The sequence below is a fragment of the Thermobia domestica genome, chromosome 4, assembly GCF_964235325.1.
Source record: "Thermobia domestica chromosome 4, izTheDome1.hap1.1, whole genome shotgun sequence".
Classification (NCBI taxonomy): domain Eukaryota; kingdom Metazoa; phylum Arthropoda; class Insecta; order Zygentoma; family Lepismatidae; genus Thermobia; species Thermobia domestica.
Window position 1 is genome coordinate 92,311,369 of NC_137457.1, and position 16,093 is coordinate 92,327,461.

The window sequence follows — 16,093 nt, forward strand, 5'->3', positions numbered from 1 at the left end:
TAAGGACGTAAAAAAGGAAAACGAAAGAACTTTACAAATCATCACACACCAGACTAGCAGGTTATCTTTTTACCACATACATGGGGACATTGTAACCTCGTTTTCTTTCCAATATTATTTACAAAAGTATTGTATAAAAATATAAATTTCTCGTAATTATATAATAATGTTAATCATCCATATTAAAATCCAATAAATACAAAAATTATTAAAGTATCAATAAATATTATACTGCTTTCTTATACGGAATCTCATGAAGTATGGAAATATAACCTTGATTTGAAGCAGTTGGCAGCGCTAATTGCACTTTCTCTCGTATAGAACTTTGGGATCGGAAGTCGGTTTCCCGTCTCAGCTCAATTCCTAGGCGGTCGGCGTGTTTGTTGTGCCATAGGCGTGCATAAATGTGACTCCAAAGGATGCGCTAACGTGGTTCCGGTAAGAAAATATTTTATTTACTTATGCATGTATTATTCATCCAATAATTTTATTGGTACAACTTATTAGTTCCTTTGTGCGAAAATTACATATATGTAAATCATAAAAAATCGTAATTAGGGATTGATCGCATTACTCTGAAATTTGAGCAAACGTAAGTAAGAATCACTTAAGGAACATTTACTTAAGCGTACGTCAGTAACGCAGAAAATTAATTCATATTATAATTAAACAATCTCTATCTTTCGTGACACGATTGCAAAACCTCGTTGCGCTAAGGACACGTACACGTTGTCTAATTACAATACTTGAAGTGTACTTAAAAATAACTCATAAAAGGGCACAATAACTATATTGCTTACAAAAAAAATATATGAAAGCTTGTTACTTTTTCTGTGCCTCACCGCAAAAATCACCGAGAAAATAAAAGAAATCTATCCATTTAGGGGGACCAACTATTCGTGTAATTACTCTCATTACATGTGCAACACTGTGGTTTCATATATGGATGCCCTCCTCTCTACGGAAATCTAGACACTTTTTCCCTGCAACACTGCAAAAACCACTAAAAAATCATACCGTTGAGGTTTGGTATATGGATGCTCCCTCCCCTACTCACTAGTGATAAAGAAGAACAAATAGACACATACCATAGCCTACTAGGAGAGATAGTCACGATCATTATTCAGTCTCGTGTTTTTTCATGCATAGCGTAAATGGCAACTTGTATTTCATGGGATGTAAATATCATATCTAAGTTTTGATGGTGTCACTTCCTTAGCGTATGAGAATTGTGAACTTTAGGAAGATGAAAATTAAGTATTAGTCAAAATGTACCTTACTTATTTGATGGTTCTAGCTCAACCTGTGGAATGTACAAAAAGGGTCAAAACGTTAATTCCAGTGAAGAGAATTGTATTCCTTCTCATGATTTTCGAAAGATAGCTACGTATTTATACAGATACTTTATTCTCTTGGATAATAGTGTAAGATCGCCTTGAACTCGCTAGCATGTAAGATGAGCACATGTAGTCGCTGGATGGAAAGTTGATTAGATAAACCACATTTGTCATTTTAATATACTTTTCTCATTCTCTTCACGGACTCAATTCTACACAAAATCAAAACGATCAAGATACTGTAGCTGTTTACTCTTATTAGTGATTATTTACACTTCATTGACGAGTATATATTCTTGTTTCCTGGATTCCCAAGCCTTTTCATGTATTCTTCTAGTTTCATGTTATTTGACTAGAAAGTTCAGTTTATGGGTGGAGAGCTGTTTGTAAGACGAATAATATATGCTTCTTGTCATATGGATTTATGCTTATTAGTATTAGTGTTTTTTCAATTAATATTTAGCTTGATCGTGTACATGGGTGGAGCACGTAATGGCTACTCTTAATGATTGTAAGCTTTCCTTGGGACGAAAAAAACGAACAAAAATGTAAACGGTTTCCTGTATATTTGGCTTACAAGATTTTTGTTTATAATGTTATTGACTAGTGTATCACTGCATTTAATAGTAGTATATGTGAGATAACATTACTGTAGTTCCTTTGGTGAGTAAGACTGAGTCAGACATTGCATTTCTCATCATCTGAAATCGGAAGTGATGGTTGTGTGCATATTCATAATTGATATCGTAATTCCTTTTATTGGAGTGAGAGACTGAATAATTACAACTGAGGTATAACTCCTAGATGGGTGGAACACTCCGGCAACTCTTACGACCTGAGATCAATTTTCCTATGAGTTGCTTATGTTTTGTCAGACGTTAAAACCAATTTACTAATCAGTCTGCTTCCATGTTTGTTCTGTTGGATGAAAGGGAAGATTATACGTCCAACCCTTATAATTTTAGATTTGCGTTCATGATTAGAACTCCGTATATAAGCACTTTATTCTATTAGAGGGATTTATGTTGAGTGCATAGTACAGTGTAACTAAAACTACGATTTATTTTATCCTAATATGTGCAAGTGCTGATTCTTTCCCTTATCCAGTAAGATAACATATGGTTCCATAAATAGAAATGTTACTCACTTTTAGGAACATTAAAATATCTATATCTTAAATTTGAATCTCACATTTCTGTTCCTATTGGAGGTGAGCTTCAATACTACAAACACAATGATTTCATTGTATTATCTTTTGCTGGTCTTGAAGACTATATATATATATATATATATATATATATATATATATATATATATATATATATATATATATATATATGCAACTTCCCATTGATGGCAGTAAGCAGAATGATGATGGTACGTGTAAAGGGCATGGACAATGTGAAGAAATTAGCAAATAAAGAGCGGCTCCTTTATATAGCTGTTGACCTGGTGACATGATTAGTCGTTGTTAAAGCCAAATTGTAGCATTTCACTGCCCCTAAACTATAATGGAGATTTGAGTCTAGCGTTTAAATTAGAAAGTAAATGGCTGCACTATCATAATAAAGTACTATCATTGCTGTTAGAATCTGTTACATGAAGAATACGACTGCAATTTGCTTATTAGTATGACGCAATATGGTAATTTGAGATAAAGTAAAATGATTCGTTTCATTGCTCCTCATAGCTTCTGGCCGTATTCGCGATGAATATGTTACTTGTAAGTGGGTGGTTAACTCTTTATTGCACGAGTTAATTTTGGTCGTGTTGAATTTTTTTCTTATTTTGTTTCTTTATGCATTACGTAGATAAACGTAAATAATATATACAAATATCATTTTTCATGTTTTTATTGCTGGGGTATCAAGTTACAGGTATGTCGTTATTGTGTTACACTAGTCAAAACAGAGTTTAGTGTCAAAATAAGCAGAAACCATGTGGTATCTAAGACTGTGAAACAACATATTTTAATGGTGAAAGAACATAAAAAGATTTTGCAAAAAAATACAATTAACAAACGTGCACGTTTTGTTTTTTCTATATGCTTTTTGACGCTCTCTGACACTCTTTATCCTACCTATTTCACTAGATGAACACTATGCTGTAGAAGGCTTAACTTCATTTTTGCAATTTGGCATCAGCATGCACTATTCGCTAATATATACATTTTAACATTATTATTATTATTATTATTATTATTATTATTATTATTATTGTTTCACTATAGTGCTAATTGGCATCAAAATGCATTTTAGGGTTTATTTCAATTATGGATTAAACTTTATTAAAGATTACGTAGACGAATATATCTACCTATTGTTTTAAAATATGCATAAGAAACATTTCATGTTAATGTCTTCTTACGTAATTACCAGTTATTAGTGATCCACGTTTATCAATTACTAAGAACCAAATGCCAAACGCTTGAAAGCAAACTAACTGAATTATCTCCAAACAAAGCTTCCGTTCTCATTTCTCATATTCTAAATACTGTCACACAGCTTGGAGTGGCGCTTTACGTATCCAAAGTGGCATAGTGCTGCCATCTGTGTATAAAGCGGAAAATGTTTGTAGTGTGTTTGATTGTTCATTACATACGTTCATATTGTACTGAGTTCTGATGGAGTAGGTGGTTACAAAAATATTGTAGCAGTAATTGCACTACATAAGGTCGGAAAGTAAGCAGGTGAGATTTTCAACCTCCTCAAACCCCTACAAATCACCAAGAGATTCGTGTATTGCGCCACACTGCGATAAATAGGGACTGGAACGGCACATGACCTCGCAGGGTGTGACAGAGCGCGAACGATACTAACTTTGCAGGTCCAGAAAGCAGTCGCAGCAACAATTAGAAAAAATCCTGTTCGAACACAAAGTGTGGTGGCTGCTGAGATGAAGATAAACATAAATTCCATGTTTCGTGTGCTTAGGAGTGACCTACATCTACGGGCGTATATGAGGCGGATTGGTCACTTACTGACCCAAACATTAATGCCGCACAGGTGCCTTAAATCAAAAAGACTGTTGCGGCATTACTCCACAATCTGCACTGAAAGATTCGTTTTACTGACGAAAAGGTGTTCACAATTGAGGAGGCCTCCAACTGCTGAAATGAAAATGTGTATACCACGTCAGCTACTGCAGCTGCTGAGGCAGCTCCAAAGCTTCAGAGGGCACATCATCGTGCCTCAGTAATGATTTGGTGGGGAGTGAGATATTAAGGCACAACCCAGCTGAATTTTTGCGAATGTAAAAAACATCTGCCAAGGTGTACAAGGAAACAGTACTACAACCTATAGTGAAACCACTGTTCGCTACCATGTTCCCTGGAGAAAGGAGGACCTTCCAGCAGCAGTCCGCTCCATCCCACAAAGCAGAAACAATTTCGGACTGGCTGGCACGGAACGTCCTCGACTTCATTTCTACCGCTGATTGGCCTTGTAGGAGCCCGGACCTTATCCCGTTGGACTACAAACTTTGTGTAGTCTTTCAGGCAAATATCTGCCATAAACGGCATCCATCTGTCGACAGTTTGAAAACATTATTGATCCGGGCAGTGAATAATTTTCCCATGGACTCGTGCGTAATGCCATTGATCAATAGAAGGACAGACTTTGCGCCTGCATCAAGATCAATGAAGAACATTTCGAAAAACTGATTCGTGCGTCAGGTGTACAATATATCAATAAAAACATGACTAAATACATTGCCTTGGTGTTAATACTTTCTGTGGTATTCACATTCAAACTTGTGGCAGTATTTATGACATAACTGTTTCATGTTACGGAGATTTTCGCAGATATTTTCTTTCACTTATTCTCCCCTCCTTATTAAAAGATTTGACAATTATAGTTGATACTAATCTGGATGTGAATTTTAATACCAATGTGTATAATGTTCTTTACACTTACATCTATATTTACGGGTTTACATATTTAATCGACAGCTAAATCGATGTTCATATCTTACATCCATGTTTCAATAAATACAAACTTGACTAATAGAGGTTATTTCAGGCTGCTGCATTGAACAAATATGCAACATATATTTTATAACAAGATTGTTTTCAATATTGTTTTAAATTGTAATTTTGAATATAAGTCTTACTGAAAGTATACTAAACTAAGTATTAATCTTAAAATTCTTAGTAGCTAAAAGTGTACATATTATAGTATATAAATGTCCATTTGTTACACATTCAGAAGGATCTCCCCTGAAATATATTCACACGTAAATACTATGGTGTACGTGTGCTTCGCAAGCTCCGAAGGTGCAAACTACTATAAGCAAAGCATAGTATCATTAAGGGTTAAGAAAAATACCAATATATTCCAATTATGTCAATATTCAGGAAATATCTCGAAACACTAGTACATTCCAAATATTAGCCTGTGCCTGCAAAATCACCTCAAAGCCGGCGCGTTCCAACTCGGGCAACATTACACAGAAGTGTGTTTGGCTATATGAAAATTGTGCACCGGCAATCAAACAGGTGTTTTCTCCTCAATGTCTCGACCTCCATGTTCGATGAGAACGTCAATGAATCACGCAGTGTGGCTAAGTCAAAATTCAGTGCATTTCCACAGTGAATTCCAAATTGATGTTGTGACATACAGCTCGGCGCAGTCACCACAAAACTTCGAACAACTTGGAATGGCTTATATTTTTTCTGAAATAGGGCAACTTTTATTTTTACTGGTAACTTCTTTCCTATTCAGAATTATAAACGTTTGAGGGGACGTCCACAATTTGCGTAAGAAGATTCAAGATTATGTGACGAAATGATCAAATAACACGAATTCCCCTTCCCAATATTGATTATGTAAGCAAGAGCAACCGTACGTTAATTAAAATTAATTAAAGGTAAATTATATCCTATACGTATTCTTTTTTCGCACTAGAATTTCCAATATCTATTCTATATCATTCATCGTTCTTTTGTTCATATATACGATTTATAATTTAAAATTCTGGGCTTCTTGAATATATGAACCTTTAGCCCGTCCCGTATGAAGGAGCTACGGAATTGTCCTTCGTTGAGTGCATTATCCGGGGAAAGGAAAGGAAGAAAGGATTGGGAAACAAAGAAGCGGCCTGGGGAAGGTACCACCCATACATTTGCCTGATGCGAATGAGGAAAACTCAGTAAATCTCATTCAGGATAACTAGCCTCATAAACATTTATACAATTTTCGAATCCGGGACAGATCGCACCGAATGTCATCTTAAAATCTAGTTTATATACACACACACACACACACACATATATATATATATATATATATATATATATATATATATATATATATATATATATATATATATAAAGAGGTTTGATTAATTCTTGTGTCGAATTCACATGTTCACTGTGTGAAAGTGGTAGGAGCTAACGCCGTGCAATTGGGTGTAACTTTGGACGAAGGCCATGAGTTTTCTCTCGTCATAGAAGCATGTCACTTGTACTTTATTGAAGAGATACAGGGTCAAAGGCCGATGTTTTCCTTATGGGACAGGAATTGAAAATTCTGAAAGAGACTAAAGAAACATAAATCGAAATGATAACAAAGTAAAAGCTGTATGGTATAATTATACGTCGCAAGTCGACAAAATATGCGTCAATCAAGTGCCAAGGTCAGAGATCACAGTCAGATCAAGGTCATAGGTCGTCTTGAGAACCCATTTGAATACACTGGAAACTACGGAATGTCCGAATCAAATCATCTTAAACATCAATATGAAGAAGTGGAACCCGCAAGGAACACTAAATAGTAGTATGAGGTCATAGGTAAATACAAGATCCAAGGTCAACCACAAAAATCAAATAGTCGCTGGGAAAACAGCAGTTGTCATAATAAAAGGGCATGTGGGAGGATGAAAGAAAACAGTTGAACAAACAAGTCCAGCACGTCCGTTTGGCGACGCTTAAGTTTCAAGTGTGATGAAAGAGCTACAATCAGGATTGCACCACGGGGGACATTGACAATAGTAGGCTGAAAATTTGTACATAGTCTTACAGACGCCACTCGTGTTAATATTAATCAGTGAAGTGGAGTTAAAATCGAATTAGGACAAAACAGGAGATAGACTCGTCGAATAATGACAAGACGCGTTGTGTCTACACTCCAAGTATCCGGTTTATTACATGGTTTGGTCGTAACTCTGACAAGGTGCGAATTCGCAACAAATACTTTATCGGCAGAACAAGCAGATTTAGAGTGATATTTTCAGTGTGGTAAATCTACTTCAGCCACACAAAGAAAAGCTCACGCATGGTGGAACATTGTCATAAGGAACACCCAGATATATCGTCTCTATAAACAGTTTCGGAGTAATTGTTTCCATACATAGCACCTATTGACGAGGCAAAATTTTGGTAGACCCATAAGAGTAACGACTCCAAGAAAGAAAAGGGAAGTAGCTGTATCTATACTTCAATCCACTGAGAAGTCTCGCCCGTCGTATTCTTGCTGTTGATATTAATACTAAGTCAATCTTAAGTAAACATTTAAAAAGAATGGAATTAAATCCGTACAAAATGGGGGAAGTCCAGAAACTGCGAGAACAAGACTACGGTGAACGTGTGTTCTTTTGTAATTGGTTTACTCATAAGTTGAACGAAAACCCCATGTTCTTATTCCAATTACATGTGACAGATGAAGCATTTTTTGTTAATGGCTCAGTTTCTTCTCATGTTCGATAATGGACTCATTCTCAACCACGTGTCCGCAGTGAACGCCCCAGTGACGGGTAATGGTGTGGATGGGTGTTACAGGAACGCAAATGATTGGTCCCATCCCCTTCGTTGCAAATTTGACACAAGAATCTTATCATCGTATGTTACGTGAGTTTCTTTTATCGGAGTTGGATCGTCTGAACATGATTGAGAATGAAATTTGGTATCAAAATCACAAAACTAGTGTTCTGCGCATCGCACGAATGCAACTATGGCGTTCTTAGGGAACGGTTCGGATAGCGTGTGGTGGGTAATGTAAAGTGCAATGGCCACCAAGAAGTCCCGACTTGTCGCCGTGTGCCTTTTTCCGTTGGGGGTTTCTAGAACAGGAGGTGTATAGAAACAGACTCACATCTATGAACAACTAAGGCAAGAAATCGAACGCAATGTTGAGTACATCACTCCTATTATGCTTGAGAAAGTGTTCACTAAGCGGTTTATTCACAGAATACATCTGTGCTTAGCCCACGGTGAGGAACATGTTTAGCCAAGTGACACTAAATCCTCAAGAAGGATCATTGTCGCTCATGCTAGATAAAGAAAGTGCATTTCCGAAAGCATACACATCGCAGTGTTGAGCACACCCACTTTGTGATCACATTTCTTTTAGAAATAAATTTTATTTTTGTGGTTGACCTTTGCCCTTGTCTTTGACATTTACCTTTGCCTTTGGCCTCAGCGTAGCACGGATTGTTCCTTGCTGTTCGACTGTTTTCTTTCGTCCTTGAACATGCCCTTTTATTATAAAACTTCTGTTATTCCAGCGACTATTTTTTTTTGTAGTTGACCTTTGATCTTGTATTTGCCTGTAATCTTTGACCTCATACTACTATTGAGTGTTCCCTGCTAGTTCCACTGCTTCATTTTGATGTTTAGTATGATTTGATACGGACATTGCGTTGTTTTCATTGCATTCAAATGGATTCTCAAAGTGACATGTGACCTAGGCCTGACCGCGACCTCTGACCTTGACACTTCATTGACGCATATTTTGTCGGCTTGTGACGTAGAATCATACCATACAGCTTTTTCTTTGTTATCATTTCGATTTACTTTTTTTCAAGCTCTTTCAGAGTTTACCATGGCAGTTCCACAACGAAACTTCGAAATTTGACCTTTAACCCTGTATCTCTTCAATCTTTAGTGCAATTGACATGATTCTATGGCGTAAGAAAACTTTTTTCCTTCGTCTAAAGTTACACCGAATTCAACGGCTTTACCTCCTCCCACTTATTTACAGTGAACAACTTAAATGGACACACTAATTAATCAACCCTCTCTGTGTGTCTGTCTGTTATAAATGACTAGATGATTATCCATAATTGTTATTATATTAATGACTTCATATAATGGCGATAAAGATAATTGATTTCACTACAATTTTCACAGCATGTGAAACGAACATTTAATCCAGATGTCCAAACTCGTCGGTAAACTAAATAATGAGTTTAACATCGATAGTATTAAGTAACTAGTCGCTCATTTAAGCAGATCTACTAGAGACTTCTACGAACTTCAGTGTTAAGAGTTGAGGTCCCTTGGGAATTTAGAGGGAGTTCAAGCGAAACTTCTCAATTCATCAAGGACCAAAGACCTGTTATCAGAAGCTTGTAATAGTGCGCACAGTAGAATGAAAGGTCATTGAGAAACTTATTTTGAATACAATTACATCAAGTTTATCATCTATTAGTGTGTATCTTCACACATGAGTCATTAAGACAATTTGCAGTACTTGTTACGAAGATTTCCTTCCGATGCATTTAGTTATGATATTGGAAAGAGGTACAAGGCTCCATACGAAGTTGAGATATGAGGAGGCACGTGCCTACTCGCAACTGCAAAAGACATAACTCCATTTTATCAGTTTTATAACGTACAACTTAAACGAAGAATTACCTCATGTGAAGTCAGAAATCTTGAAATGCTTCTTAGATCAAAACAACTCAAAAACTAATAGACTTAATGTACTTCTAGGTGTGCAAGTGCCTGCCATTCGTGTGCTAAATTTTGGACAAAGACTCATGTTTCGATCACGTCCTAATTTATAAAGCACTAGCAATGCTCCGACATAGAACTACTCTGCACGTAACAGAATGAATAATTTAAGCCTTAATGATTATAACCTTGCTAGTTATAAATGTAGTTCCCAAAGTATCAACACCCCTGGAAAAATAATTTCCCGTGCTGATCATTCCTTTTCGCAGAAATAAAGGAACAAATAGTTGAAATCTAACGTAGCGGAAATAATTTTACATTCTTCTTACATTCAGTGTAGTAGTACTCTAAACAGATATAAAAATTCATTTTTTTAGTGCATAAAACTATTATTATCTTGTGGTTTCAGCTTGAATAACAACCTAGATCACACTATTTTCCTTTGTTTATTTTAGTTTGACTGGCATAGAAACTAACCCAACAAACTAACAGATGCATATATCAATGAAAAGAAGTCTCTGACGTGACATCCGGAGAAAATGTAAGTGAAACTGAAAAGCAATATGTTCAACCTACATACTTTTCACACTTGAGTGGCAAAATTTTTTCAAGGTGCTCATATCTTTTAAAAATATATTTAATCATTATACAACCAAAATTTGAAATACCCGAACTAAGATCTACAAAATTACGCATTGAATCGTTATAGGGGGCGCGGTGGCTCAGTGATAGAGCGTTCAACTCCGGTGCTTGGGGTCCCTGGTTCAATCCCAGCTCGCGATGTGTGGACTTTGTGGTGGACAAGCACCGTGCTCGTGGGTTTTCTTGGGGTTCTCCCGTTTTCTCCCACTTTCTTCATTCCACCATTTCACTCATTTCCCATTATCACCGTCTCCTTTAGCCTAACCGGCTTAACCGTGGGACGTTAAACTTAAAGATTTCATTTCATTTTTTCATTTTGAATCGTTATAACAATTAAAATCATTTAAGAAGGAGAAGGCAGAGTTTAGTAAGTGAACTTCTTGGCCATTATTTACGAGGTTGTAGTACACATTTAAAGAGTTGGGAGAGAGCAATGGCAATGACATTACAAACTGCGCGAGAGGAATGGCAAAAAATGACGAGAAAAACCGTCTTAAAGTTCTCTACTCGGCGCATATATCGTACGACGCGCAAATTTACCAAGTGACTGTGTGGTACAGTGAGTAAAATCGCAAACTTAGGTGTAAAGTATCCCGTGTCCGATTCCTGTTCGAGTCTTTTTTTTTTTTTTTTTTTTTTTTGCTTGAACCAACAAAGTAGGCATTTGTAACTATAAGTAAAATATTAAAGGAGCAGTTCGACTTAGAAATGCATTTTTTACAATTTATTTCCATTTGTAGAGTTGAAAATTCTAAAAGGAATGGTGTTTGTTTGATCGCGATACGTTCAGTCGTTAGCGAGTAACAGAGGAAGAAATATTTTGTGATGACGTCATAGGTGGGCAAGAAGCGAGAGCAGGCTTACATACTTCACAGTGCCAAGCATTTCGTTTGTGAGAGGTGCGGTGGCACGTCCTAATTGCGGTTTCCTTTTTCAGAACTGATTGCAAAGACTTACAAATATCATCTGCATGTAGAAAATGATATCTGATGGTGGGCTGTACAAACATTTTTTTATAATATTATAAAACGTATCCTATAAAGCAAGAGTTCAGCGTTTCAAAAAAAAATCGAAACCAATATGTAAATAGATGGCGGACGAGATTGCTTCAACACCTAAGTACCTTTTCTTTAATCATTCTTCCGATTCTCAAACATAAGTATGTTCATTTTCACGTTTTGTTGCAATTTTTAACGCTGACCCTATAATTTTGTGGTTCAAGGTATGTACAGGAGCGTAACATATGAGGCAAAAATGAAATAACATCTGTAAAGTTTGCCAGAATACGATAAACACTTCTCCGGTTAAATTTCTTTTATTCTCATAGCTGTCCGCGGAACAACTCTCATCACCCGTTTCATCATCATTGTCACATGATACAGAGAAATTAAACGATGGATCAATGTCTTGAGGAACAGCCATCGTCACTGATTCCTTCTACAAGCCGGTATATTTCACTCCCTAATTCACATTGTATACCTTATTTCTAAAGCAGTATCTTTAGAATCATAAGTGACATCGTCTCTATTACCCTCTAATGCCTCGTCTTGACTACAACCATCAATTGCGTCTTGTACGATATTTGTACGTTGGTAACTGGACATAGATCGGTGCTTGTTCAATGGCTCGGATTTTAAACCTTTCAATAATATACTTGGAACAGCATTCTTTCTCAGTTTGCGTGTAAATAATTCTTCTGGCATTAGCCAGAAGTGCATCTAGACGGTAAAAACTCGGGGCGGGGGGGAAGTCAGAACCCAGACTATGATGTGTATATCATGTTTACTAAAAACTTTCAACAAAATCTTAATAATAGCTTAAATCAATTTTGTCACTCAAAAACTGGGGTGCCTAGGCCCCGGCCTAGATCCGTCACTGGCATTAACTTTTCTTTCAGTAAACTTGACTTCTCGAAGGCCGGCTCTTCAAGATGTTTGGAACACGGGTGATTTTATTTGGTACATTTTTTTCCCTATTGATTTTCTTTATATCGATCTGATGATTTCTCACGACTTAGAAACGTAAGAAAAGATACTTTACGTCCTCAGCTTCAATTGCACAAGAATTACAACCGAAAACACAGCAGGTGTTAGGCATTTCTACTTCATTTCACAGACACAGCACGCGCTGTACTAACACGTGTTTTCTACTTCACACTAGTGTTTCTTTCAGAAAAAAAATCCGGGGGGGGGGAAGGGACACTTAGTATTCGGAGAGGCACATTATTTTTACACAGTATTATTATATTTATTACATTATAGACGTATTATTTTGGTCTCCTCCGGGGGAATCTCTCAGAGCTCCGGGAGACAGTGCCACCCTAAAAACATGTCTGGAAGAAACATTGTTTCGCACAACGAACGTAATTACTGCTCTCTACTCTTTTTTTTATACTAATGCTATAGGAAAAACAACTAACAAAGACTTCCCTCAAGAATTCAACACACAGCAAGACTGCTAACAAATCCAAAACACAATCTATTAAATCCAATGCACTATTAAAGGTTTATCAGCTGCGTACAAGGGAGTGGTTGCTGACACAGTGAGTTTCTCACGTATCCCACCAATGACGTCACGATTTACGATTCATCAAAAACAAATGCCTGTAGAAGCTGAACGAGACGGCCTATCAAGATATAAAAAAGTACGGGTCTCTTATTTTTTGTTTCTCTTTCTATTGCACCAAACTTGTTTTTAAGTCGAACTGCTCCTTTAATTCACAGAATGTTAATAATGAATAAAACAATAGAAATTTTCAAATCACTTGTAAAATATTTCAATGTTTCATATTAACTGGCAACCAAATTTAACCTATTCCAAAAATATACTGATATCACGTGTTGTATTATGGTTACGACCAATGGCGTATTTACGATTTTATTTCGGGAAATTTTGCCAACTTTAGTCCTGGAAATGTGAACATTCTCCAAGATATTTCATTTGCTTAATATAGTACATACCATTTCGGAAGCGGGGGTTTAAGGTCGGAAGCACCCCACTTAAATACGCCACTGGGTACGACAGTCGTTGTGTAATAAATGTTCTTGACGCTTCGTGTCTACGTCTGTTGACAGTTTCTGAATTACAAAGGAGTTGACGGGGAAATCAATTTAACATACTTCGGAAAAGCATATTGCTTTATTGGTGAAAGCCTACAGGATTTACCGCATCGCAAGCACACTGATTCAATTTTGTTCACCTATAGTGCTTCGGCTATAAAAATAATTCCAACAAATTTCCATGTTAAATTTAATTCCATTAATCCATGTCCCACTGCAAGACTTGCCCCCACCATGACCTCTTACATTTACCCAACTTGGTCCTTGGAACAATTCAGTTAACGAGTCAATCAACTGCCACGTTTATTCAGCTACTACATACACAAAACAGGACAGCCAGGGTGGGACGTATAGTTTGGTTCCCTGGATGTAAGTATTTAGGAATGAAAAAAATACGAAAAATAGAAGACGAGGTACCAAAGCAATATTATCCTTTAATATACATGTTTCTATGTCTAAAACTACATACCTTGACCTTCTCCTCAAATCCTCCCACCTGGAAAGAAAGAAAACAGAAAAAATAAAATTAACAACTGTGTTGAAGTATATTTTATTATAATCTAGTAACAAGTAAAATAAAGACATTTGAAAACTACACAAACATTAAACGTTAAAGGTATAATAATTTATAGATGTTTGTTATTTTACACACCATGTTTAACAATATTAATCTCAGAAATTTAATATAAATCAACTTTATTTCTGTATCAGAGAATTCCCCTGATTTTCGAAGGCAACGCCTTTTCGAGATATATATATATAATTAAGATTTATAATCATCACGTCATTGTTACACGTATAACTCGCTGCCAATATATCAAAAAGTGTTGAGTGCGAAATTGTTAAATCATAAGCCGAATAAAGATTCATGCAACACACGACTTTCTAAATTCTCAACGCAAAATTTTTAAAGTCTTATATGTTAAGCGTCCAAATCTTGGTCAATAGTTACGGAAAGACTGTTGCCTTTGTCCCTATTAGGAAACGATTACATCCATAAATTTTAAGTCATATAATCCATACTGACTTCAATTCCACTAATATGTGGAAAACCGCGATACCGCATCATAATCAATTAAGGTATGGTCATATCGCTTCAACCATAGGAATATATCAGTGTTTGAGATTGAAACCTGTATGAAAACAAATCCCTTTCCGGGAAGCATCCCATATGTACACCCTTTCCCTTTACTATATACGTCGCTATAGTTACTACAATACTTCGATACTATAAGTTACGAAGATACATTCTATTTAAATGCTGCATACCTATATACGGTTTCTGAAAAACAAATTGAATGGATCATGTTTTATTCTACATATAAGTTTCAATTTCAGATCTACATTGTGAAGGACACAAAGGATATGTCACCTCAACTACAAGGTGACTCACGATCTTTAACAGAGATTGAATTCTTTAAGACCAACATATTAATTTTAACAACGACTTATACAGTTATCATTATACGTACATATTAATTTAATACGTTCATATTACAAGCCCTAAACTTACTTTTGCTAAAAATGACAACAACTTTCCGCCCTAGTTATTAAAATCAAGGCAAATGTAACAACCAGTTTATTCTGAGTATATATTTCTCTATTGTGGTGCCATATAAATTGGGTTTGGCTTGCAATTCTGCTGTAAATTACAATATTGATCCTCTTTTAGTACTGTTTATGAGAAGGAATAGAAGGTCTACCAACCAATCACCCAATATCACGTGAATATGATATTTAACGAAAATATATAACTAATATCTTGTACACATATTGCGCACACAAAAGGTGAGAAAACAAGAAAGTTGTAACGACATTTTACGCAAGAAAACCAGTTAAGTGTGTTTAACTCTGTTATATATAAACGAATATTCGACGAAGCATCCACAAAACATTTTTTTATGAAAAGTAAAATAATAGGAGTCAAATTTAAGTTTATTATATCTCTATGTCTCTTATGTAATTGAAAACTCAAAAAGGTTTCCAAACAGATAGTATTGTCTGATTGAGAACGTGTCTTTTTTTCAACGTAAATTGGAAAATGTACTGAGATTTTGAGAAACTCGAGACAGGTGAATTTTCGGGAATGTTTTGTTATGTATTTACTTAAAGTAGTTTTGAGAGAAACAGTCGAGTTTTGACATAAGTTATTTTAGAAAAATAACATTATCAGCACCAGCATTACATCAAGTCTGGGCTTCCTGCCTAGCGTACAATAGTAAACATTATTACTGAGCATGACAAGGGGATAGTATAGTCAGGAACCATACAGACAGAGTAGCTTAGCGTCTTCATCAAGTTAATAATACACCAAATATATTAAGTTTACATGAATAGTAGTAAAGTACCGGTTCTGTGGCAGAGATCACACCCATTTCGACTTT

General features: G+C 36.0%; 1 long non-coding RNA gene across 1 annotated transcript in view; it reads right to left on the minus strand.

Annotated features, from left to right (window-relative positions):
* LOC145683335 (uncharacterized) overlaps positions 1-16,093 on the minus strand; it is a 271,619-nt gene that overhangs the window by 58,528 nt on the left and 196,998 nt on the right. Inside the window, exon 3 of the long non-coding RNA XR_014131051.1 lies at positions 14,179-14,205. This is a non-coding gene — a long non-coding RNA (uncharacterized LOC145683335). The remainder of the gene's footprint in view (positions 1-14,178; positions 14,206-16,093) is intronic.